The sequence below is a fragment of the Phyllostomus hastatus genome, unplaced genomic scaffold (genome assembly GCF_019186645.2).
Source record: "Phyllostomus hastatus isolate PE091 unplaced genomic scaffold, TTU_PhHast_1.1 phas_contig_40, whole genome shotgun sequence".
Classification (NCBI taxonomy): domain Eukaryota; kingdom Metazoa; phylum Chordata; class Mammalia; order Chiroptera; family Phyllostomidae; genus Phyllostomus; species Phyllostomus hastatus.
In genome coordinates this window covers 27,684,636-27,712,303 of record NW_025333872.1, presented here as the reverse complement: position 1 = coordinate 27,712,303, position 27,668 = coordinate 27,684,636, and positions in this window count along the sequence as shown.

Genomic DNA, 27,668 nt, shown 5'->3' with positions numbered 1-27,668 from the left:
GATGACATTATACAATTATGCCTGAGTTGAAAAACTCAATAAATGAATCCAAAGAAAAGTATTCCAATAGAAAACAAAAAGAAATAATCCTGAAATGCAAGAATAAGAGACTCTACAACTCAAAAGTTCCTATCCTATCAAGACAAATATATTTAACAGTATCAGTTTGAAATCCTATTCTCCTTACTGAATTTTCATAATAAGAAAAAAATTCTTCAGACATCCAGAGACAAATAGTAAATCTCTTGTAAACGAGAACAAAGGCAGACTGCTTCAGACTGCTTCAGTCTTCCCCAGAATAACATTTCAGGCTGGAGAACAGTGGAGCAATGCTTACTAATCTCCAAAGGAAGAGAAATGTGACCCAAAAATATTATGTTCAGCCAAGATTTCATTCACTTCATTCACATATAGAGAGTACAAATAGATATTCTCAAATGTGAAAGAATAAAAGGATTATAGCATGGCATTAATTTTCTTGGGGTGGGGAGTAACTCAGTGGTGAAATCTAGCCAATCAAGAAATGAATAAAAACACCATGGTAACTGGTGCCTCTTGCCATGGTAGATGTAAAAAACAGCAATTCCACTGCATTATAAGAAAGTGTGGCCCAAGTGTCCTGTAACCAACCACCCAAGTGGTTCTTCAGGTGGAAGGGAATTAGACAGTCTGCTCTAACATGAAAGAGCTCAGGGAACACAGCACTTGAAGAGTATTTTTTATAAACTCCTTGAAATAAAATCCTTACAACAAGAAATTGAAATTTAAAACTTAGGAATGAGAAGTGGTTAAAAAAACAAGTGATAAACATTAAATCTATTTAAATACAGAACTAAAAATAGCAGTGAGAAATATGGTTACAAAACATAAATGTCATAAAACTTTAAAATGTTTAACTTCAGTGTCTTTTCTTAATGTCAAGTAAAATGAAGTAAGTTTTTAAAATAAAAAACAATGTAGATTCTGATGGTGGTTTAAGATGACAGACTGAGTACATTTGTTGATCAGCTGTCCCAAAACTGGATAAATGGGGCAGTAAAAAATATAAAAATGTCAAATAGAACAAGGCAAGGCCAGTGGTTGACAAAAAGAGTTCAGTAAGATTGTCAGAGTCCAAAACGCAGAGAGGGGCGAAAGTGTACGAGGGGCTCTGGGCATGTGGAAGCCAGGTGAAACAGAGCCAATAAAAAATAACAACAATAAATTAAAAATGAAAATATAAAACAGCCACTCATACCCCTCACCTACCACTAGCCCAAAAACCAAATAAAAACTAAATAAGACAGTTATTTTCCAAAGAAATTAAATAGTCTGGGAGACCCAAAGTTGAGATGTTGATACTTTGAATAAAACTTACTCATCTTATCATTTAAGGATTTTCAGCTTAAAGGTCCCTCACTATCCACTCACCTTTAAGGAAACCACTCACACGTAATTTCTAGTCCCCTTTTTCATGCTCTAAACCACAAACAACTATGAATTAATTTACTGTTAAGGGAAAATAATTTAAGGATAAGACCAAGATAAATGTGATGAAATACCCTAGAGAAAGAAAAATAATTTGAGAAATGGAAAAGAGCATTTAAATATTCTAATGATTATAATGGAGATGCTGGGGGATATTAAATGCATATAACAAGAATAGAATCTATGTAACAGAAACAATGAAATAGCAAGAAAGAACACTTAGAAAATATATAACTATTAAAAGCAAAGAAACCAGGGAGAAGAAAATTCTCAAAGAAATAATAGATAAGAACAGCTCCCTGCTGAGGATATATATAGGTGTTCAGACTGAGAGGACCCAGCAAATGTTCAGCAGAAGTGAAATGAACATCTGTTCCTAAATATAATACTGAGAGGTTTGAGATTATTGAAGTTAAAGAGAAGTTTTCAGAGAAAAGGTAGCAACACTGATTGCTAACATGGAAGGAGCATCACCTTCAAAACTCTGATGAAAAGTGATACTGAACTTAAAAGTCTTTACCTAGCCAAATTATTAATCAAGTATGATTGTAGAATAAAAGTATTATGAAATATCTAAGGACACAGAAAAGTTATGTCCCATGCATCCTTCTTTATGAGGTTCCTTAGGATGAATCAGGAAAAAAAAAAGAAACTGAAAATGAGAAAGACATAGGATATAATTGTAGGACATAATCTAACCTGGGACAATAAAGAAGGGAAGACCTAAGATGACTTCTGTGCAGCAAAGTCAGTCCCTAAGTAAGGTCCAGAAATAAGTATGCAATAAAAAAAAGAAAGTGTGTGAGTGTGTGTGGTGGTGGGGGCTGGGGATAATCCATAGACTTGACAGTGTCCTTGAAACTGGAAAAACAAGCCTAAGGATTGGCTAAAGATAAGAAAGACGGAAATTTTCAAGAGACAAGTTCCTCTACACAAAAAGTATATGAAACCAGATTTACATAGTTATGATAATGTAAAGCAATGCTTGTTGGTTTTTCAACTTCTGAAATCTAAACAAATGCAAAATTTATGGAAAACTTAACTGTGGTTATAAAAGAGATGGCAGTTTTTCCACTCTTGCCAATATGAAAGTAAAAACAAGGCTTGCAAGAGTGAGGGACTGGAAGGGGAAAGGGATTGAGGGCCTCACCTTAAAAGGCAGGAAGTCAGGACAGACTGTTATTACTGGAGCAGAAATAAAGGGAAAATACAGGGTGGGGCAAAAGTAGGTTCACAGTTGTTCATATGGAAAATAATATAATAATTAATAAATAAAAATACATGAATAAACTCTGTGTTTCTCATACTCACAGCTGTAAACCTACTTTTGTCCCACCGGGTATATGTATTGGGGATACAAAATCGGCTAAAAGAGAAACTATGAGTAGTTACATAATCACCGTGGCAGGGGGGAGATAGGGCAGTTCAGGGAAGTGTGGTGAGCAGAACCCTCCTCTACTGGCAGGAAGTCAGTAGCCAGTGTTTAAAAGAGATAATCCAAAAAAATCATGACTAATCAATTTAAAATTTTAAAAATCTAAAATTAGAAAAATATAATCATATTAGTGTCTCTTTTTAAAAATAATTTCTGCTGTTTATCCACTTACCTAACAAAATTTATAGAGATGTTTACAGTAATATTCATCCAATATTTCCAAATGGTGAGATTTGAGAAGTTTTACATCATTCTTTGTACCTTTTTGTATTCCTTGAATAATTTATGTCTTTATGTCATTTTTATAACAAGGACATCATTATTGTATATTCTGAACACTGGAATAATTAAACAAAGGGATAAAAGTAGAAAAAGGGAAGCCACTGAACTATTTATTACAAAAGCCCAAGTGGAAAACACAGCGGTGTGGGTAGGATGCTTACACTTCAGATGAAGAGAAGAGGCCATGTTTCTTACAGTTTCTTACATGTTTCTTACAGAGGCCTACAGTTCCTTAACTGAGCTACTAGGGAGCATGAAGGCCACAGGCAGAAGTAGAACAGAATGTGTTCTCTCCCAGGTGAGGTGGATAGAAGCAGGGTCGAGGGTTTGGCTTTACAGGACCTAAATATGAATATGTGAGAAACATACAAGTAATAATGGTATGGTCAGTTGCTTACTACACTGGTTGAAGCTTGAATCAATTCATGGTGGGTACATAAATGGGGATTTGTCTGCAAGTAGGCTATGGCAGCATTGGGCAAAAGGCTAAAATAATCTTAGGGCCATTAATACTCCCTACCTAGTTACTTTAGTTATTAAATGTTTTATTATTTTCATTTTTCAGTTGCCTAAATTCTATCTTATCCATTTCCCTGAGTAAAAGAATACTCATATTTAGTCAGATATACTGGACTTACAGTTGGAACTTAAAGAAATCTTAGATATTATACATTCTAATTCTTATTACACAGATGAGAACTTAAACTGAGGCTCAGTTTAAGTAATTTTCATAAAGTAAAACCACTGCGTGGTGACACAAATAGAAACAAAATGCAAGTTTTTAGATGTTCAGTCTATTGACATGAAAGCACACACACTCCCATGCACACATACAAACATGCCCCTGCATTAAAAAAAATCAAAAAGGGCTCATATATCAGAACTAATGTCAAGTGAAAAGCCAATCTTCAGGCTCTGATAGCAGAATATGTTGCAGAGTTGCATGCATTGTACTTCAGTACACTTGCATGTAAATCATTTTTTAAATCACAGGTAAAGATGAAAATTACATTGAATATATTTTGAAAGATAAGCATTTTTTGTTGTCTACCTTGCAAAATAATCTATCTCTTTTGTTGGCAGTTATTTCTTAGATACGTAGTTTATTGTCTCCCCTAATTCTGATATCTTTCTAAATTTCTACATAGAAAAATTTCCAAGGGGAAAATTATTCCTCACTTGTATTTTTGTCATTTGATTAATTTTTTTCAAATTACATCCAAATGATTCAGCTTGTTTTTCACACTCCAACAGACAGCCACCTGCCACCTCCTTAATAAAGGAAATATCCCATCGGATTTTGTACGTAAATAACTTATTCCCTTGGAGGAGGGGAAATGCACAGAGTAGTAGTCATCCTTATTTTTACAAATAACTTCTATAAGATTTTGTAGTTTTATGCTAAAATGCCTTTGTGGACATTATATTTAATCCCTCCCTTTTTTCTATTAGATCATAATTAGTCCCATTCATCTAATACATTTTCAGTTGAACACTAAACATTTATTAGTTTTTAAAGTGTTCTTTGAAATATTTTTATGTGCAATTATGGGGCACTCAAGTGATTCTATAATTAAGTGTCTGAACACTTCTATTAGGACATATAACCACTATGTACCACAAAAAGCTTACTCATTTTATTCACCCCTACCTCTGCATGTAGACAAACTTAAATAAAGAATCACTAACAGAGGAATAAAATTTATTTTCCTGTTTCTCTTATTCAGATGTGCATGGTGTGGGATGGATGGACAAGGCCACAAAGCCTGGTCTCTGTATTCCTGGCTTTTCAGCAGGTTCTACTAAAGATTTGGAAAGTAAAACTTTGTACTGTAGTAATGGCCAGGGATGGCTTTACTATGAAACTAGTGAAGATTAATCCCTAGTAATGTGTTCACATGGTTTTATGCTTTAGAAAAATTTGCAAAAGTCAGATAGTTTTACTGCCATTGATTAAGACTATTATTGTTTTCTTCTGCAACTTCTCCTCCTGTCATACTGCTCCACTTGGCAGGAGGTCCTAGAATAGCTGTGGAGTTTTGGCTTTAGAAAAATATATTTATATGGTTCAAAGTCAATTCCATGGACAGTCATATCACTGTTAGCTGCATAGGATTTTCTTCCAGAAAATCTCCTACCACTTCCTGCGACAATCCGCCCAGCGTTTTACACAAAGCTGCCAACAATTCCTACTCCCAGAACTGTGAGGATGCTGCAGGAGACATGCAGTTTGGCCTATATGGGAATATAGTTAGTCTGTGGCAGATTCTTTCAATCATTGTTGCACAATGTTGTGGCAGAATGTTTGGCTTTTATTAATATTCAGTCAAAACAGATGTTCTCTCCTATCCAAAGTATACTCAGTTACACCTGCATCTTACATTCATACATGAAATAAACTTGGTAGAGATTTTTTTTCCAAATGTAACCACAATCCTAAAATTTTATACCACCAATAATAAGCAGAACATTTCTGAAAAATTGAGCTTGATAAATTTTGATGAGCAATGCTTGATGAAAGCCTGAATTACCTTTCTATTTACTATATAAACTATTTTAAAATTGACGTTTCATGAAAAGGCAATCAAGAGATTACAGTCAAGAAGTGGTAGCAATGCAAACTGGCAGCCACCACAGGCTCAGACAATTTATGAAAACTGAATATACAGTTTTAAAATAGAATGTGGACTTTAATACCCCAAAAGACCTCTCTTTGTAAGGTTTGTAACAAAAATTAATATGAGTGGTCTTAATAGTTCTAAAGGAGTGGGGGATCCAAGGGCCATATCAGTGCTAACAAAATGGCAGAATTCATACAGCATCAAAGTTGTCCTGCCGGAGCCTTGGCTCCTAACGTTGTGGAATGGACGTAGGAAACTCCCGCAGCTCCCTGCAGGACAGTGTTACAGGAGTTCCAGCAATTACTCAACCCCACAGGCCTTCACCCTCCCCCCATTTGATTTAAGCAATTTATATTGTCCAGAGTAGTACATTTTCTAGATATATCTTGTAGACTTCAAAGTACTGGAAAGGAAGCTCTCCTTCAGAGGCAATTTAAAATACTGTAATTGACACTATCATTTTGTCCATTTGAAATATATAAGGCATGCTATAGAAAATGAGGTTATAGTCAAAAAGTAAAAATATGTATTAGGCAGTTAGTTAATACATTTACATTCTCAGGATTTTTTTGTTAGCCCTTAAAAGTGGTACTTAGATATGACTTCTTTTGCATTCTAAGTAAACATTCATATTTGTACTTGATTTATTATTACAACTTTTTACTGTTTTTCATAAAATGGGTCACAAAAGTCATGTTAACAATTTTTTGCAAAAATGCTATTGTACATGGGTATACTTCCTACTGCTTCACATAAGGAAGTGTAGAGTGTTGGCTTGTCCCATTATTGCTAATGCTGACATTGCTCACTTGGTTATGATGGTGTTCCCAAACCTCCACATTGTAAAGGAGTCTTTTACATTTCAGGAATACTTTGGGAGGTCTCTGTGAATATTCTATGCCCAATATCTTTTCACTCAATAGTTTTTTTTATTTTCCTATCAATTGATGGTTTTTGGTTAAATAAATTATTTGTGTCTGAAAAAATTGTCAACTTCTAATGCTATTGTTATTTCTACATTCATTAGCTGACATTCTTTTTTTTTAATTTTTTAAAGCATTGTTATTATTTACTTTTTTAAAAGATTTTATTTATTTATTTTTAGAGAGGGAAGGGAGGAAGACAGAGAGAGAGAGAGAGAAACATCAATGTGCGGTTGCTGGGGGTTATGGCCTGCAACCCAGGCATGTACCCTGGCTGGGAATCTAACCTGGGACACTTTGGTTCCCAGCCCGCGCTCAATCCACTGAGCTACGCCAGCCAGGGCTCATTAGCTGACATTCTTTTTATAAAGAAATACTCCTCATACTTTCTTATGGGTATCACTGGGGATTTGTGGGTTCTTCTTCTGTTCACTATGTTGTAATCCATTACCTACATTATTCTTTTCGACGTTCAAATTGTTGCCATGTTTTTTTTAAACTAAGCTTTTATTGATTTTTTTAGAGAAAGGAGGTACCAATTTGTTGTTCCACTCATTACACATTCATTGGTTGATTCTCATATGTGCCCTGACCAAGGATCAAACCCACAACTTTAGCATATCAGGATAAAGCTCTAACCAACTAAGCTACCTGACCAGGACCATAAGTGGGATTCTATTAAGACAGCTCTTGGATCCTTTTTGTTCAATTACAGTTGACATTGTTTTATATTAGTTTTATATTAGTTTTATTAGTTTAAGGTATATAGTATAGTAGCTAGACATTTATATAATCTGCAAAGTTATCACCCTAATAAACCTAGTACCCCACCTGGCACCATACCAAGTTGTTATAACATTACTGCCTCTATTCCCTATGCTACTGTACTTTACACTCCTGTAACTACTTTGTAACTACCAATTTGTACTTCTTAATTTCTTCATCTTTTTCACCCAGTCCCTCCTCCTCTCCTCCATCTGGCAACCATCAGTTTGTTCTCATATTTATGGGTCTGTTCAGGATCAGTTTATTTTTATTATTCTTTAGATTTCACATATAAGTGAAATCATATGGTATTTGTCTTTCTCTGTCTGACCTATTTCACTTACCATAATACCCTCTAGGTCCATCTGTGTTGTCACAAATGGTAAAATTTCATTCTTTTTATGGCCAAGTAATATTCCACTTGATATAAATACTATATCCTCTTTATTTAATTGGGTATTGATGGGCATTTAGATTGGCTGCACATCTGAGCTATTGTAAATAATGCTACAATAGACAGAGGGGTGGATATATTCTTTCGAATTAGTGTTTTAAATTTCTTTGGATAAATACCCAGAGGTGGAATTGCTGGGTCATATGTTCTATTTTTAATTTTTTGAGGAATTTCCATACTGTTTTCCATATGGCTATACCAATTTGCCATCCCACCTACAAGCTCTTAGATCCTTTTGACATGCCCCCATACTTATGCCAAAAGATGTCCCATACTTATGCCTGGGACATCTTTACTTTCCTGATCTCTTTACTTTCCTGATCCCATCTCAGGACCAAGCATTACTGCAGGGAGCTGCCTGATCACTTTTGGTGGGAAATGTTTTTAGAAACAGGTCAGGATGTTGGTTGCTAGTGGGATGTCATTCCTTTAAACACATTCAATGAACAGAGCTAAGAAATATATCTATATATATCGAGAAAGATATATACTATATATATTACATATATTACATACATATTACATATGTATTATATATAATACTCTGTTTGTGTGTGTGTGTGCACATGTGTGTTTTGGACCATAAGACATATCTAGGTTTTAGAGGAGGAAAATAGAAAAAATTTTTGAAGCAAAAAATGTGGTAAAATATTTAATAACACAAATAACATAATATTTCACCAATGTAAATGTAAACAGAACTCAATAGCAGCATTAACAACCATTATTCCTCTCAAATTTGGGGAAAACAAGTGTGTCTTATAGTCCAAAAACTATGGGGGGTGTATACATACATACATACATACATACATACATAAATAGATATCAGTAATCCACACTGATAGCTACAGTTCAAGCCCAGCACTTTCTTCTATTCCAAATTAGTTATCTCCTTTTTCTCACAGTGAAAACATTGGTTTCCAATGATATCAATATATTCACTGATTTTCTCTTTTCTATAAGATATACAAAATAGTTCCAATATTATTACATCAATATTATTATCAACAATAAAACTAACAGTAAAGTTCAGAATATTTTTGCAGTTTTTCTAGTACTTAGGGAAAAAAACATTAATGATGTATGGTCAGGGTACTATGTTTAAAATTTACTAGAATGAATTTCTTTTTTGTGTTATTTTATCAATTTGATATAAGTTAGTTTCATTTGTATCCAATTGTAGGGTTATCTTTTTTCATTCTTTTTAATTTAATTTTATTACTGAATCTGAAAACATTTTGTTGTTCAAAATTAAAACTGTATATTCTAAAAAGACTCACATGTTTGTTTTAACTGCATTTCTAGTTTGCAGTACACATACACAAACACACACATTCTATCTGCATCTGCATAAAAATATATGTATATCATCTAATCTCTCTTTCTTACACAAAAGGTAGTATATCATGTATACTTGGGTGTTTTTTTTTCTAAATTAAGTTGTATCCTGGAAATTGCTTCATATTAATTTCTAGAGTTCTTCCTCAATCTTTTTCTACTTGTTGGATTTTATTGGATCACATTTACTTTATGTTATAACTTGAAAAGAGTTAAATCTTTTATGTTGAGTCATTTTTTTTCATTTATTTAAATCTGGTTTTGTGCCTTCACAGGTATTTTAAAGGTTTCCTCATATAGATTTTACACATTTCTTTTTAAGGTAATGCCTAAGTATTCTATATTTTTATTGCAAAGAAGTTTTTCTCCCATTGTCTTCTATCTTGTTATTATTTATTTATATGAGACTATTGGTTTTTATGTTAAAATTGTGTCCTGTTACACCATAGAATTTATGTATGTGTTAATTGCATTATTTATTCAGTCTGGTTTTCCAAGAATATTATCTAATCAATTGCACATAAGAATAATTTTTTATTATTTTTTCTAATTTTTAATGCCTCTACTTATCTTGTTGTGTCTGAATGTATTATCCAGTATTCCCAGTTCAATATGAAGTAGTAGTGGAGATAGTGGGCATCCCTTCTCGGGGCAGTTTTTGAGACCAATAAACATAGAGATGTCCCATTTTCCACCCTGATGTAGTGAGTACCGTCCTCGAGCAACAGACGACATCCCCAGGTGGCAACCTGCTTTCCTTGTTATGACTCCCAACGATGTGTTTCTGTGGAGTTAAATTTAAGAACTAATTTCCTTGTAAGGTATAATTCAAAGGAACTTAAGATATCACCTCAAAGAAGTTTTGGAGAAATTCTTTTGAATTACCTGTGCCAACGTGCTGTATTCCTCTCTGGGCTGAGGAGGCTATCTAATGGAAGCCACAGAGGTCCTGGTGGTGGTAGGAATCAGATGGGCCTTTGTGAGAGCAAGTCTTAAGGCAAAAGGCCAATTCCAGTTACTGGTAGGCTAATGGGAAATTAAGTTCCTCTGTGTTTTTATCATTTTAAGGCATTTGATTTATTCTCTTCTTAAATGTGTATGCGATTAGAAATTATTTTTGTGTAGGAAAGGTTGAAAAAAATTAGTTACAAGGCAGCAGAGAATGTATCTTTTATAATGTGTTCTGGCCAAATTCACATAATAACAGGACTGTCATCTCAATTTTTGGTTGCTACCACATACAAGTGAACATAAATTAATAACATATTGGAAACACTTTAATCATAGGCACTCTAGTATAAGTAATTAATAGATTTTTCTGAAAATTTTAATTAGTAAGACATAAGCCTTGGGAGTCATTTGAAAAAAAGTAATATTATACCAAGGTAGCACAGTACACAAAGTAGTAATCAAATTTATGGTAAAAAATACTATACAAGGTATCAGTCCTTGCACATCTGATATTCAAAGAGAAGTTCTTATGATGTATCAACTCAAGGAAAACACTAGCTTTAAAAATACTAGTGTTTTTCTTTCTGATATAAACAAAACTTTGTGATGTCAGGCAATTGGTCAAAAATGAACAAAACTTTTCATGAATCAAATATAGAAAAACATTCTTGAATGAGGGTGCTTTCATCAAAATTTCCCAAAGTCTTCATTAAATTTACTTACTTATTTTGATAGCATATAAAGAAGTTTCATGCACAGAGAGAAGTCACTATTTCGACAAAGAACTCCAAAAAAAGAGAATAGTATAAAATAAAATAGGGTGGGTTTTTGTTACAACTTAAAAAACCCTTAGCAGTTTAATAATATCATTGTATTTATATTTGCTGTGTTAGAATAAATTTTTGCCCAATAATATTTTAATTATTGAGGCAAAGGACTGTGCATATTGCTTTCACTTTAACCGTGTATTATCTGAGTAATTGCCTTACTGCTTCACTTTTCACATGTCAACACAGCTTTTTAAAATCTATTATGTGGCACAATGGTGAATAGATGGAAAATGATCCCTTTTTAAAGGAGTTCACAGGCTATTTATTTGCAGGAACAGAGAGGTAAACCAGTAATTGCAGTTCAAAGATTAAAAAGGAGAGCATTGCGATCTGAAAGAGGAAGGCAGGATCAATACTGCAGGGGACATCAGGGAACTTTGTAGTCATGGAGACCTGCATGGCACTTGGGTCAGCAGAAGAGCAGGCAAGGTCAAGAGAAAGCAGACATTCGTAAAGAATCATCTTTGAGAATAGCAAGTCATCTAGAATGCTGGAAACTATTCATTTAGTATTTATCTTCCCAGATAGATTTCAAGGTCTGTAAAGCTAAGAACTATCTCTCTTATTCGACATATTTCTTTCTAGTACTAGCAGTGCCTGGAACACTTTTAAGAAACTCAGTGAATGTCTTTATTTTTTAATTAGTTAACGTTATTAATAAAGCAAATATTGATATATTTAATAACATTTAAACTATTAATTTTAATAACTTTAAATTAATTTTATGAAGTTTAAAGGTTATATTAAGTAAAAGGTGTATAATAATATAATACCCACCACTCAGATTAAGAAATAAAATTTTGTCAATCCAATGATAGCCTGTTATGAAATGCCACTTCTCCCCAACACATAATTACTATTTTGAATTTTATTTCAGCATTCTAGTGCATTTGGGTTTTTTTAATCCTTACTTGACCATGTTTTTATTGATTTTAGAGACAGAGAAAGGGGGACAGAGAGAGAGAGAGAGAGAAGGAGAAACATCAATGTGGAAGAGAAACATCAATTGGTTGCCTCCTGTATGCACCTCAGCTGGGACTTGAACCTGCAACCTAGGTGTGTGCCCTGATGGGGAATCGAACTTGCAGCCTTTTGTTATACGGGATGACACAGCAACCAACTGCACTACCCAGCCAGGGCACCAATGGATTTCTTTATAATTTTCTGATATATATTTATGGAAGTACTTAAACTTTATTAAATATTATCATAACATTTATATTATCTGGAATTTTATTTCTTTCCTCAACATTATGTTTATGAGATTCATCCATCCTTCTCTAAGACCAAGGTCCATAAGTTGAGTGCTTATGTTTTCTTCTATCTAGTGGATTTTTTTTTGCAAGGTTATCTCACAGGTGGTGTGTGTGGTATATTGCCCTTCTGTCAGGACATACATAACATTTGGTTACTCTCTTTTTATGGTCTTGTCTGCCATTGATGATGATCATTATAAAGATCTATTAGTTCATTAGGGATTTTTAAAAGATTTTATTTATTTATTTTAGAGGGTGAAAGAGGAAGAAAGAGGAGAGGAGCATCAATGTGTGGTTGCCTCTCGCACGCTCCCTACTGGGGACCTGACCTGGCCTGCAACCCAGGCATGTGCCCTGACTGGGAATCAAACTGGCAAGCCACACCAGCCAGGGCTCATTAGGAATTTTTAAATGGTGATATTTGAATTTCTAAAACTTCCATATTTATTTTCTGGAATAGGTCTATAAACTCCCACAACAAATTTTGGCATACTCTGTGGGCTCAGGAAATCTTTTAGGAAATATAGGACTAATTAATGATACCTTCAATAGTTTTCAATAATGAGATCATTCTCTAGGACCCTCCAAAGGTAACTGGAGAGTTTGTTTATTTATGTATTTTTATAAATCATAAGTAACATCTTTCTGTATTTAAATATATTTGATATATTTTCCAGCACAAATAATGCCCCTTTTTTATTATAAAACCCTTTATTACAAAAGTATAAGCATGTAATTCTGTGACATAATAATATCACACTCAAGTACACCATTTTAGGTGAACTGTTCAAATTAAAACTTTAAATTATTACACCCAAGTTATTACCCTACCAACCACACTCAAGCAGGCCTTATTTCTGCCAGATTCCGTATTTTAATCCATTGCTGTTATCTTCATTGACATACAAATTTTTCCATCTTTGACCAGTGCAGCATAATCAGATTAGTTTATGAGTCCTTAAGTAGTAGTTTTTGAGAGTTTCTTTGCTTTCTGGTATGAAGAGATTTCAGGATCATCTTGTACATTTCCTGTCCACATTTTGGAATCAGCCATATAGCCAATGGGAGTTTATTTATTATTCCATTTATCCTCTACTGCAGTAAAAGATACACATTACATTTCCATTTTTAATAACTTCCAAGAAAAATGTTAATATGCATAGTTTGCTTAAATATATATAATCTTGTTTTTGCAAATAAGATAAAGATACTGATATTAGAACTCTCTCACATTGGAAGTATTACTCTGAACACTTTTCTGTATTAGTTTGCTAGGGCTGCTATAACAAAGTACGACAAGCTGGGTGACTTGAACAGCAGATTGTTACTGTTGTGCAGTTCTGGGGACTAGAAGTCCAAGGTCAAGGTGTCAGCAGGATTGGTTTCTTCTGAGAAGTAGGAGAATTAATCCTATGAATCTTAAGCTTCTGGTGGTTTGCTGGCAATCTTTGGCCTTCTTTGGCTTCTGGAAGCATACCATGATCTCTGCCTTCATCTTCACATGGTTTCCTTCCTGTGTGCTGGCTGTGCCCAGATTCCTCCTTTTTATTAGGACGTCAGTTGTATCAGACTAGGGCCATCTAAATGACCTGCTTTTCACTGAATCACCTGTATAAAGACCGTATCTCCAAATAAAGTGACATTTTGAGGTGTGGTGGGTTAGGACTCCAACATATCTTTTTGGAGGAAACAATTCAACACATAACAACTCTGCTCTACTCTCATTTTAAAGATTATTATGAAATTTTTATATATTTTACCCCAAAATAAGTTTCTACTTTTTAAATACAGTCTATCTTGGTTTACATTTTTCCTCATATTTGCCAGTATTTCTGCATACCATTCTTTCTCAGACCTTAGACCTTTCTATGTGGAATCATTTTACTTCTGCCTTAAGTACATCTTTTGGAAGTTCCTTTAGTGAAGTCTGTTGGTGGTGAATTCCTTTGTGCTTGAATGAAAATGTTTTTATTTCATCCTCACCATTAAAGATACTTTAACTGTTCCCAGTTTTAGATGAACTTTTATTTTCTCTCAGCATGTTAAAAATGTGTTTCTATTTTCTCTGGCTTTCATCTGTACTGCTGTGGCATCAGTCTAATTTTTATTTGAATGTGGGTTGCTTTAACAAGTTGCTTTTTGTATTCTCTTGTCTTGGTCTGACTTTTACAACAATATGACCATGTTAAGATTGGTTTTTGTTCATTCTGCTTGGGAGTTGTTATTTTCCTAAATCTAAGAATTTGTGTATTTCCTCAATTGTGGATAATTTTTATTATAAAAGTATTAATATTTTCAAAATATACTTTCTAATCATTACGCTTTTTATTCTGAACTCTAGTTAGACATGTGCTAGACCTTTCCATTCTGTCTTTCAGATCCCCTAATCCAAACTCCATATTTTCTTACTTTCTCTGGGCTAAATCTATATGATTCTTCAGCTCTTTTCTCCAGTTTATTAGTTTCTCTTCATCTGTGTCTGGCCTGATGTTTAACGTATGGCCAGAGTTTTAATTTAAATAAATATATTTTATTTCTGTAAATTTGATTTGGTTCATTTCCAAGCTTATGTAATAGTTAAAATATTCTCTTAGTATTGTCCCTTGGTCATATTTACAATATTTTTTATTTGCAGTTTTATCTTAAGCATACTTATTTTATATTCTGCAGTAGGCAATTTCAACACCTCAGTCTCTGTGTGAGGTCCTAGATCAGGGTTATCTAATTCACTCTTTGTTGTTTTTGTTAATTCTATTCACAGTGGCTTGTTTCCTTGCATGTGTGAGCTCCTATTTGGCTGACCTAAATTTGAAGGAAGCAAGTAGAGAATGCATTCTTCCACATGAATATGTATTTGCTTTTGGTAGGTCCTCTACCAATCTGGTGCACTACCCACCTGAAAGTACTTTATATTGTTAGCATGATATTTCTTGAACTGTGCAGGTTTTGTAAATTCAATTCCTAAGCTTATATGCAGACAGACTTGTAATTAATTTTCAGTGGAGACTTCTCCCCAACTGAATCCAAGAACTGGGATTTTAAAAGTGCCCTTTTATCTCCTTTCACCTTGATGATTTTTTCCTAGCTCAAACTCTCACTGAAGGTCTAGCCTTTTTTAGCATCCTAGCTTTATGCATTAGTCTTAGTTTTTTCCCATCTTGTTAGACAAAAAGTACTGGCTGGCAAACCCTGACCTGTTTCTAGTATTGTAGACCCCTTCGGGGAAATCAAGGCTTTAGTGCTAGCTTACCACTCTAGTTTCGGTTTTCCCTCCGTTTTGAAGATATTCATCTGTCAATATCTAGATGCTGTTAGTGGGAGAATTTTTTACAATATCTAGTCTAACAAAAAGTTTCTCTACATCTCTTTAAATTGAGAGAGTTTTCAATTTCATTGTGTAGCAAGGCTATTTCAATAAGTGTTAAGTCTTTAAAAGGCTAAACTAAATTCTATATTTAAAAGCTAAAAATATCTTTAAAATGAAATTTGGATTAATGTGGAGGTAATATTAAGAAAGTAAAAGTAAGGAATGTCAAGATTATTATGACTAGTACCAACATTTTACTTAATAAAGTATCTATCCTCTTAACCAAAATTCTCACAGTATTAGAGAAACTGTATAGTCATTATGCAAATTTTGAAACTGATTAGCAGAATTGATCAGGCAAACAGTTGATATTAATCATATAGAACTTACTCAGTAAAAGAAAAAGCCCTACTAAAACTACTGTAGTTTAAGTAGGAATATATGTGCTTAAACAAAGGGCTTTTGGGAATTGATCTGAAAAGACCATCTGGATGTAATTTAACCAGTTGATCATCCTTCCATGAAATCTTTCCAGATCAAACCCATTCTAGTATTAGAGATCTCTACAACTTCTTTTATAACCTACTCTAATACAGAAGAAAACTTTTCTGTATTAATAGTGTTGATTTTTATTTAAGTTAATTTAATCATTTTCAGGTTTAATAGATGATCACAATGCATTATAAAAATTTTATTATAAAAGTACTATCCTCATGTTTAGTTAATTTCATGTACTTCAAATTAAGCTGGTAATAATCAGCAAGGGCTATACAATCTCTAATAACTAAAAAGTCTTCTTAAGCTTTTTCTCACTGGCATTAGTACAGTGTTTACTTTGGCAACAAATAAATAGCAAAAAGAGAAGCCAAAAGGACACAAAACACCAGGTAGCACTTTTAGCATTCCTGGCAAACACTTCTGGCTATAGCAGCATATAAGCTAGCATCCAAAACAGTGCATTATCTCTGGTTTCATAAAGACTCCTACAAAAAGAGGAAAAAAGCATATGTGCAGTTGGCAGTTTAAGAACTGCTGAGCTATGGGCCAAATTTTGCTCCCTGAATAAACAATAAAACTCCATCAATATCAGCTTACTAGTGCGTGGTCCATAGTGACCTTCATCAGAGTGGTCTCACTAAACTCATAAAAACAGACAAAGACTTACCTTTCAAATATATAAATCAGATCTTCCTTCCCCACTTCTTAAAATACTTAAAGCAATTATATTGCTCTCAGAATAAAATCCAAATTTCTTATCAAGGCCCACAAGATCTTATGAGGTTTGACCCCTACCTTTCTCTTCAACATTGTTACACAGTACTCTCCTCCTCTCTCATCATGTTCAAGCCACACTCACCTCCTTTCTGTTCCTGGAATAAGCCAAGTCCTTTAACAAGTCAAGGTAAAAGAAAAAATTAGTCTTTGAATTGTGCTGGAACAACTGTGTATAATCTGTATTTTAAAAATTAGCCTCAATCTATACATCACACCATGAATAGAAATTAATTCCAAGTGGATCATAGACCTAACTATAAGAAGTGAAACTATAAAACAGAAGAAAATCTTTGTGACCTGAGTCAAAGATTTCTTAAATAGGACAAAATAACATGACCTATAAAAATAAAAACTGCGCAAGGAGAGCGATATACATACAGTTCCTTTTCCCATACTGCCTCTAAAGTACTAGCAGTCTTCATGTTCCCCCAGGCAACTGAAGGATTCTCTTCTATCAAAGTGAATTACCCCAGAGATAAATTCTTCAAAAGCAGACATGGGAGTTCACCCAGTGAAATGGGCTCACATTCAGCCCCTTAGAAAAGCTCTGCAAAGGACAATACCACGCATGCCTATAGCTTCATAGTGAGTGTTGCTCAGAAATACTTGGACAGCCCAGAACCATCAAGAAGATGTCATGAGACCTTGCAGTGTCAGCAAGAGGCCAAGAAAACCCTACAGGGGACACAGAGATAATGTATGGAACCAGAGGAACTTCAGGAACAATTTCATCAACTTCTTCAACAAACATCTGGGAGACTCTGACTGCACTTTTCCATCGCGCATCGTTAGTTACATTAGATAGAATTAAATTAAATTAGTGGAAAGCTACTGAAGCAGACAGCACGAGATCATGTTTCATGTGCTTGCTAACAATTTGCTTTGAGGAAAATAATTTATCCAATGTGGACCTCAATTTGCTTCTTCCTCAACTGGGTATGGAGATATCTAACCCTTTGGGGTAGGGTGGACCATGACCTGAAGGGGTACAAGACATCTTCTGGAGTTTGGGTAGCATTTTATTTCTTTACTGGGGTGGATGTGTTTACTATATACATATGAATTGTGTATCTTCTGGTAAAAAAAATTACCAAAAATATGTTTTAAGGCCTCCTTCCAGCCTGAGTGAAATTCTATGATTCTGTGTTATCTGTTTCAATTAAAGCATTTATGGTAGAGAAAACAAACCTGAGCAAGATATTTTAGAACATAATCCTAGAAGCTTTTAACAAGCTGGGTGCGATCTTGAACCAAACATCCCATCTCTAAGGGACTCCATTTTCTGACATATACGTTGAGAGGTAGAATCAATTTAGAATTTTTTCTACTGTCCCCCCACTCTCTAAAATCCTGATTATTGTTATAAATATTTAATCCCAACTAATGATTTACCAAAGCTCTGTCAAGTAGGATTGTTCCCAGCCCTTTTTGTTATAAACAAACTAAAAACAAATTTAAAAGGTATCAAGTGAGACGTTTTGGTTTGCAAACTGCTGTTAATAACAAGCATGACTTACTCTCATAACTCAATCTGGATCTTCTCTGAAACCTTCTTTATGATGTTAATTTGCTTGGAGAACCATTCTTTTAGTAATAAAATACTTGAGATGAAATAGTGTTATCATATTCTATAAATATATTTTAGTGAGCATTCTTCAAAATATTTTTCTTCTCCCATTTGGCTTTTATATTGTCCTTCTCACTCCACCCTTCTTTTTTCTTCAGAGAAAGAGCCTGACCATCTAGCTTTATTCCTCTACTTGAAAAGCTCATAAAACTTTTTTATTTAAAAATCATTACTCTTTGGATCTGCCTATGAATCTTTATTTGAAGCAGAGAAATAACACAAGAGTTATTTTGAGTTTTTGACAAGGATTATAAATTCTTTAATTCTTTTCTCTATAAACCATTTATTTCACTTATAGACCTAGTTCAGGAATTAATGGATCATCTAGCATGAGCTGTTTCTGGCCCCTGGATAAGTGTGAGTTTTTTTACCCCAAAGTTAATATATGAAAAGTATTTCCTAAAACCTTAATGTTATTAACACCATTAAGAAAGATGAATTTTTCTGACAAAGTGTTAGCGGCATCTCCCCCTGAGGAAGCCTCTTTGGAGACTCCCTGAGGCTATTGTTTGGGTCAGTTATTTATGTCTTCTTTGAACTCAGTTGCTTCTTTGTACTTTCTCTTGAAGAAAGGTGAATAATCTGATGCTGGAAATCTCTTTTTCAGTCCCTAGGAATTTGGATAATGGATGACTTCAGTTTTGAAATTATCTATCTCTCATAGGTATTTGCCTTTTGGCTTTTCGTCATTCCTACGCTCTTTAGAGATAGCATTTGGGGACCACATTTCTTGGAGTTAACACTTAAGGCAACCAACCATAACACATTATTTACTAATGTGTTTTCATGACATCTTGCTTTCAAATTTCAATATTTTCCTCATTTCTTAGAATTCTCAGTACTGGAAACTAAAAAGTCCTAAAAAGCTCAAGATTTCACTATAAAGGTAGTTTGTCACGTTACTTATAAAGTGGATATACATTTCTATTTTCCTCACAAAGTTTATAGACTCGGCAAAGGGACTGAAGAGACCTTTAAAAGAAATACCCTTAAGTCATCTCTGAAAGGTAATTACCTTTTTTTCTTAAAAATATTTAGGAGTCTGCCCAGGCCTCTGCTAGTAATGAGCTATGTTACCTCCAACTCTGAAGCAGATATAAAACTCTCCCTCTGCTCTCTCTTTGCTGTCACATTTTTCTTACTTGAGAAAAATCACCTTTCTCCTTTTGCCAAACAATATCCCTTTTGTAATTTTAGGCCCATTTTTCTCAGGCCTTTCCTTTCAAAAGAAGACTGATCTGGGGGAAAAAAACATGCATTTGTTTCTGAGGGTGTCTAGAGATTTCTCTCCCTAAGGAGAGGTACTCAGATAGGAGAAGTTATTATGTACCTGGACATGTTTACTCTGGGTCCTTTCCTCAAGATCTGTAACAAAAACCTTTAGGTCCCTAGATCATAATTTGCAAATTCAATCTAAGGGAAAAGCAAGGCTTATCTCCCACCCCCGTCCTAAATGCTCTGTCCTCCTTCAGATGCACAGATCATAGCAGCCAGAGCCCAGCAGGCAAGCTGCATTGCTCCCTCTCTGGCCCTGCCCCCACAGGCAGCACCACAATGCAGCAAGGAGGGTCGCCCTGCTGCCGTTAAAACTTATGGTCCCTCCCCCTTACAATATAATAGGTGTGCTGAGACAAAGAAATAGGGCCCAAATGAAAGAATAGAGCAAACCTCCAGAAAGAGAGCTCAGTGATGAAGGGTTAGCCAACCTACCTGATAGAGAGTTTAAAGCCCTGGTAACCAAAATGCTCACAGGACTGATTGAGTTTGCTCAAAAAATGAAAGATACCCAAAGTGAAATAAAGCAAAACATTCAGGGAACCAAGAAACCAGGACTCGAATCAACAATTTGGAACAAAAGGAAGAAATAAACATCCAACCAGAACAGAATGAAGAAACAAGAATTAAAAAAAAAATGAAGAGAGGCTGAGGAACCTCTGGGACAATTTTAAATGCCCCAATATCTGAATTATAGGAGTGCCAGAAGGAGAAGAGCAAGAGTAAGAAGTTGAAAACTTATTTGAACAAATAATGGAGGAAAAGTTCCCCAGTCTTGCAAAGGAAATGGACTTTAGGAAGTCCTGGAAGCTCAGAGAGTCCCAAAGAAGTTGGACGCAAGGAAGCACATACCAAGGCACATCATAATTACATTACCCAAGATAAAAGATAAGGAGAGAATCTCAAAAGCAGCAAGAGGAAAGGAGACAGTTATCTACAAAGGAGTGCCCATAAAACCATCAGCTGATTTCTCAAAAGAAACCTTGTAAGCAAGAAGGAGTTGGAAAGAAGTGTTTGAAATTATGAAAGGCAAGGACCTACACCCAAGATTATTCTATCCAGCAAAGCCATCATTTATAATGGAAGGCCAGATAAAGTGCTTCCTAGACAAGGTAAAGCTAAAGGAGTTCATTGCCAACCCCTTATTATATGAAACGTTAAAGGAACTTACTTAAGAAAAAGAAGATCAAAAATATGAACAGTAAAATGACAATAAACTCACAACTATCAACAAATGAACCTAAAAAAATAAAAACAAAAACTAAGCAAAGAACTAGAACAGGAACAGAATCAGAGAAATGGACATCACATGGAGGGTTTTCAGTGGGGAGGGGGAGGGAAGGTACAGAGAAGAAGAAGCATAATTGGTAGACATTAAATAGATGGGGAGAGGTCAAAAATGGTGTAGGAAACAGAGAACTCAAAGAATTTATATGTACAACCTATGGACATGAACTAAGGGGAGGAGAATGCTGGAGGATTGGGGGTGCAGGGCAGAGGGGGGATAAAAGGGGAAAAACTGGGAAAACTGTAATAGCATAATCAATCAAATATACTTAAAAATAAAGATCAAATTATTTTTTTACATTATGTGTAATTTTTTCTTTCTTAATTTTAATTGTTGTTCAAGTACTATAAAATAAATAAGACCAAAGTATTGTAAAATGAAACAGTACATATTAAGTGCAAAAAGAATAATTTGGAGTATTAATTCAATATATCCACAGGGTATTCTGGATTAAATGAGAAAACCTCAATTATAAGATTGAATGAATGAATGAATAAGTGAACCTGGAGTGGCGGGAAGAATGACAGCCATTGCAGGGCACGGCCTGAACCCCACTGTCCAGGCCACCATGCCAGGCACTGGGAACACCCCTAGGTCCAGAAGGGTCTGTACTCAACTGCCTTAGGCATACTCAGCTGTTTTAATAAGCTCATAAGGGTCATAAATATTACTAATAATGATCTTTACAGGAAACTTCTCAGGAAGGCAGGACAGGAAAATAGATTTCCCCTCTATGCTACTGAAGGAAAAGACAAGAGATAACGCCACCTTCTCAGTCTAGGATGGTGAGGAGTTGGAACTCAGCTCTCCTTCGTTCAAGTCCGAGTCCTCACTCAGCAACTTACACCTGTAGCTTCCAATCTAAATCCTGAAATATCCCACAGTAGTTCCACTTGTTTGACTCACTTTTCTCCTGTACTCCTTTCATTGCAGATACATTAGTGTCACAGCAGAAATTCCAAATGCTTTTCAACTCAAAATCCAAATAAGCTTTTTTAAAAAAATACATTGCCATGCATCAAATTGTTCATTGTTTTAAATTACTTTCTTCAGGAAAATTGATTTGACGTTATTGAACTTACTGATGACACTTGGGGCAACTTTCATTCAATCACTGGTCAATAGTAAGTAAAGTTGAAGAATATGGTTTTAGGGAAATTACTGATTAAATGGCCAGAAAGCACCGAGTGAGGAAAGAGCCTGTCATGACAAGTGAAGCAGTGTTCTGAAGTACTGTGCAGTGAGTCTCTTCCTTTCCACCGGGCCGAGTCCCAGATGCTATCTTTCTTCCTGAGCTAATCAAAAGCCAGGTTTTTAGTATGACCACAGTTATTTCTCACCACTGCTGTGAGTGAGTCTAGGAACATCATTAATGAGGAATATTATCCCAGGACTGCTGCCTCCTGCACAATCCCTAGGATGGTTAATAGGTGTTTTTGTCTGCCTTGGCGTTTGTCCTTGCCAATGTGCTATCAGCAAGGGAAACGGACTCCAGGGTAAGCAAATTTGCCAGAGTATGTGGGATGACAGCTGATTTTTATAATAAATGAGATCATTATTCATACTAGCAGTAAAAAAAATAAATATTTACTGTGCATCTTGTATGTGCAAGGCAGTGGTCCAGACTTGGGAGATACAAGATACAGACAGATTTTCTACCTAAAGGAACTGAAAATATAGCTGGAAATGGAAGACATGGATCTAAAAATGAAAATTATAGTTGCAATATAGTACCTTCAAATCCAAAGTAAGTAGTTTGGAGAATAAGTACTATAGGAGTTCATATGACAGAGTAGTTTAGAGGACTGAGGAGCCCAATGATTCTGTGCTATGGAACTTGCTGGTTACATTTATTTCTAATTCAGTCTTCATCATGACCATGCAAGACAAAATATTGTTATTGCCTGTGCTCGTCCCCCATTTTAAAGATGAAGAAACTGAAGCTTAGGGTTGAATAAGTTGCCTAAGTCACACACCTGGTGTCCAGTACTCTGAACACTAGCTCTTAACCATGATCCTAGATGAGAAAACCACCATCCTTTCCTGAACATGAAGCTGGCTGGGGAAGGGGAGTATCTAGGGGAGAAAGAGCAGTGTAACCAGTAGACTCCAGCTGGAGTTAATGATAAAACACAGCAGAGCCTACTCAGGCTGGTAGTTGGCTTCACCAGTCAGACTCCAGGGGTCAGAGGTGACTTCACAAGAGACACAGCACCAAGAGAGGAACCTTGAGGCAGCAACACCAACAAATCAAGCAGGTAGCACCTTCCCAGCATGTGTCAGTGAGTGGGCTGCAGTTTAAGGAAAGAACTCTGGATCAGGAGCCGGGCAAAGCAGACAGACACTGCTATGCCAAGGCAATGAGAGAGTGACTCTTACACAGAGCATGGCATGGATCAGAAAGTAGCTGATTTAACCAGCACAAGACAGAGAGAGATGGGGACCTGGAGTCACTCGCCTGAGGATGAGGTAGGCACTGTGGAGAAGAGTCAGTGGCAGCTGCCAAAAGGAAGGTCGGTGTGGCAAGCAGAGCTTTATGTCCAGAGTGTGGCATGACCTTTTCAGCATAAAGTTAAACAAGATGCACCAAGCCTCTGGATGGTGAGGAAGGGTGCTAAATTCATCATCAGAATCAGATGCACCCTGAAGGCCATAACAAAGTAGGAAACCAGAATCCAGAGATGAGGCCCAAGAACAGAGCCTGAGTAGCAGAAAAATTACTTAATGCCAGTTATGTCTTCTACAAGAGCTCTGATGACTCCTCTGTCTGGGTCAGAATTGAGCAAAGAGTCTACGATGGGACTGAGTCCACAGAAAAGGATAAGGACCCCTGGTTACGATTTAATAAAGGTCCTCAAAAGATGAGAACCAAACAGCACCTATAAACATTTAGATTAGTTTTTTTTAGCAAATATGTATTGATTGCCTACTATGCTCTGGGCACTGTTTCAAGTGGCCGACTACAGCAGTGAACAAAACAGACAGGTCTTCGTGCCCAGGAGCTCACGGTCCAGAGGGAGCATAACCAAATCAATTAAAATGAGGCAAAAAAAAAGGCATTCCAGGAAAAGGGAATGGCTTGGAAAAGGTGCAGAGGCAGACAATATCATTGAATGTTGGAAAGGGAAATTAGTCTGGTTGCAGCAAAAGGTTTATGAAAGGAATTTAGGGAATTCAGTCACACACTGTATCTAGAATCACCTAAGTGCTGTGTGTGTGAGCTGGCAGAGCTTGTACTCCATCTGCCTCACTCATCCTTAGGTCTGCGAGGAGACCTCTAGGCCCAGAGAAGTGGGGTGAGTCAAAGCATGAAGCACAGAGGTCTCAGAGAGGGTGGTCCTGTTGCAGTTACTTTGGATAGCAACTCTCCAAATCATCAGCACACTGGATCTGGACTGCTTTAAAAGAAATGTAAATGGCCTGAGACTCAGTCAGGGAAGCTGGGTTCAGGCCCTCCTACCTCACCCTTATTCACAACCTTGGGCCAACCCCAGAGCTGGACAGGATTGAGGCAGATGTTCTCAAAAGTTCCTTCCAATTCTGAAATCTTTTAATTCTTTAACAGGTCCTCCACTGGTTACCAGTAATGGGCAATCGGTAATATCAAAAAAGTGGGGAAGAAGGGGAGGCTGCAGGCAAGCAGGCGACAGGATCTAGGTTCCAATCCTGATTCCAGGCTCTGCTGTGTCCTCCAATGAGTCACGTAACCCCTCAATGTCCTCATCTAGAATGTGAGTTCCCAAGCCACCTCTCAGCTGCAGTATATTCTTTGAGCCTGGAATCTCAGTTTGCTTTGACAGTTAAAAACAAAAAGACAAACACACAGCTGATGTAACTCTTTTTAAAAATGGATACAGCTCTCAAAGAAAACATCTTAAAACAAATAGTGTTAATTGCCTGCTCCTTTACTCCTCATCTTCCCAACCATATTGTAATTTTGCAGCCAGTGGTGTGAAGCTTGAGTTCCAATACTTGCTTTCAATGTTCATGCAGCATTTAAGTAAATGTTTGTTTGTTTTTTTAAGTAAGGCACAAGGGAGTGAGTCTAGAAAGAAGACAAAAGTTAACAAATTATTACCTGTCCTTTTCACAAATTGAAGTCACTGCAATGCATACACAGCATTCTAATGCAACCAGGATCCTTTGGCGGGTCCCCACGTGGCGTGACTGCCATCAGCACCCTCAACAGTCTTTACAGTGCATGACGAGTGTGCTGGTTCTAACGATGCCATCAACTGCGTCTTAATCAGAGGCTGTTAAGAGTTTCCTTCTCCTTTTCCTTTATTCTAGGTGGGAAAAAATAAATGGGAGAATTGTAATCGGAGAAAAAAGTGACAATGTTGGCTAATTTGTCTCCCTACGGCCTCTTGGAAATTCTCGCCTATGGTTTGACTGTCTTATCCCAGTTTTTCTAATCACAGTTAAAATCATGGTGAGAATCATGTCGAACATTGCAGCTATAAAATATATAGGAAAAAGGACCCAAGTGTAGAAATAAAAAATGTAATATACACATTTGATATACATTTGTGGCCAGCATTTCTTAGCATTGCACTTAAATTACCGCAGTGCCACCTCTAGAGCGCACAGATGAGTAGTTGCCTGCGTATGTGGGGGGCAAAAGAACCCTGGAATATGTTTATAAAAAGTTGTGTATTTATTCCTACATGTTTAAACTTTGGTCACCTTCAAAGTACTCTCCATTTAATGCAACAAACCTATTGAGATGTTTTTTTTTTTTCCTCTGCTCAGAACAGTTTTTGAACTCCTCTATTTTGACCACTTTTAGTGCTTCCACGATTTTTTGTTCTACCCCTTCCACACCGGCAAAAGGTCTCCCTTTAAGGACTTTTTTTCATCCAAGGAAACAACAACAACAAAAAAGTTGCTCAGGGTGAGATTGGGTGAATAGGGAGGGTGGGGCATGGGGGTCATGCTGTGTTTGGTCAAAAACTGCTGAACACTCAGTACAGTGTGGCTGGTGCGCCCTTCCCTCACCCATCATGAAATGGGCAAATGTGTGGAAAGTCTTCCAAAAAATTCTCTGAAGGTGAACACAGTCTCTCAAAACAACACCAGCAGGTACCCTGATACAGATGGGTTCCTAGAACACTCACCTCGTGGGAAAGCCTGTACAATGAGGGGCCAACCCTCCAGAAGATAACTCTGTGGGTTTTTTCATCCCCCCTCACATACTGAGAACTGGGTTTGTGCCAGGCACTGTGCTAAGCAATTTGCGTTAAGTACCATAGTTTTCTGTATATAATGCATAATATTTTGCCCAAATTTTTGAGGGAAAATAGGATGCACATTATACATGGGTAGTACTAATTCCACATCTATGTAATTGTTTGTAATTCTTTTATTTATGCTTGTGTGTTAAAAGTGTAACTCTAGAAAGCAATAATGATATCCATATGCAAAATAACACTCGAATATGATAATTGGATTTATTCTAGGTGAGGAAAAAATGAGAAAATTGTAATCAGAAAAAAGTGGCAATATTCGCTAATTTGCCTCACTACAGCCTTTTAGAAATTCTTGCCTATTGGTTTTGTTTCTAAATACAAATCAATAAAAAATTGAAATAAAAAAGTTAAAACAAAAGATTTTTTCCTGAAAGTTTGGGCCAAAAACATGGGTACACATTATACACGGCAAAGCACAGTATCTCATCCAGTCCTCCCACAGCCACATCTGGGACAAAGTAAAGTGGGCAGACCTCTCAAAGCCAGCCTCGGACTCCTGGTCTTGCTATTTTGGTGAGTGGAACCATCACTCCACCTGCCACCTACGCCTGAGAACTCCATTATTCTTCCCAGATTCACAGCCTCAAACCTAAAGAGATTCAGGGAAGGGACCTCCTGGATAATGTCTCTCACACACCTTTTTTCACTTCCCTTCCCCTGCTCACACATTTCCCACCTCCTCTACTGACCTCCTCTTCTCTTTACCGAAATGCTGCTGGTGTGTAAAAGCTTAGGCCAAAGCCCCTCCCCACCACTCACTTGCTCGCTGCATTCCATACCTGCCCCTCTATACACACACCAGTTTTCTGACTGACCGGATTCTAGGGCATCTCCACCATTAAAACTCACCCACCTCCCGCCCTCCCAACAAGCATTCACCTGACCTTGCTGTCGTTATTTTTACCTAAGCTCACTGTGGGCTATCTCGTTATAGTCTTGTCTTTCCAAATAAAGTAAAATTCTTTGAGAGTAGCACCATCATTGATGCAGTCCCTCGCCCAGAGGCCAAATACCCATTCAGGAACAACAAAGTAAGTTATGTGTGTGGGATATAATAAACTGCAGTATTAATAATATTAACACTCAAATAGTATTTATTAAGGGCCAGAAACTCTTCAAGGCACTTTATATACCATATGTATCAGCAACAATCGTAAGTATTAGTTAATACCATAGATTCACATTTTACTGGTGAGAAAACTGAGACACAGAGAGGTTAGGTGACTCTCCTAGGGTCACAAAGCTAGTAAGTAGTGGGATCAAGATTGGAACCCTGGTACTTACCTAACAGTCAGTATGGTTGAGTATAAAGTAGTGACGGAAAG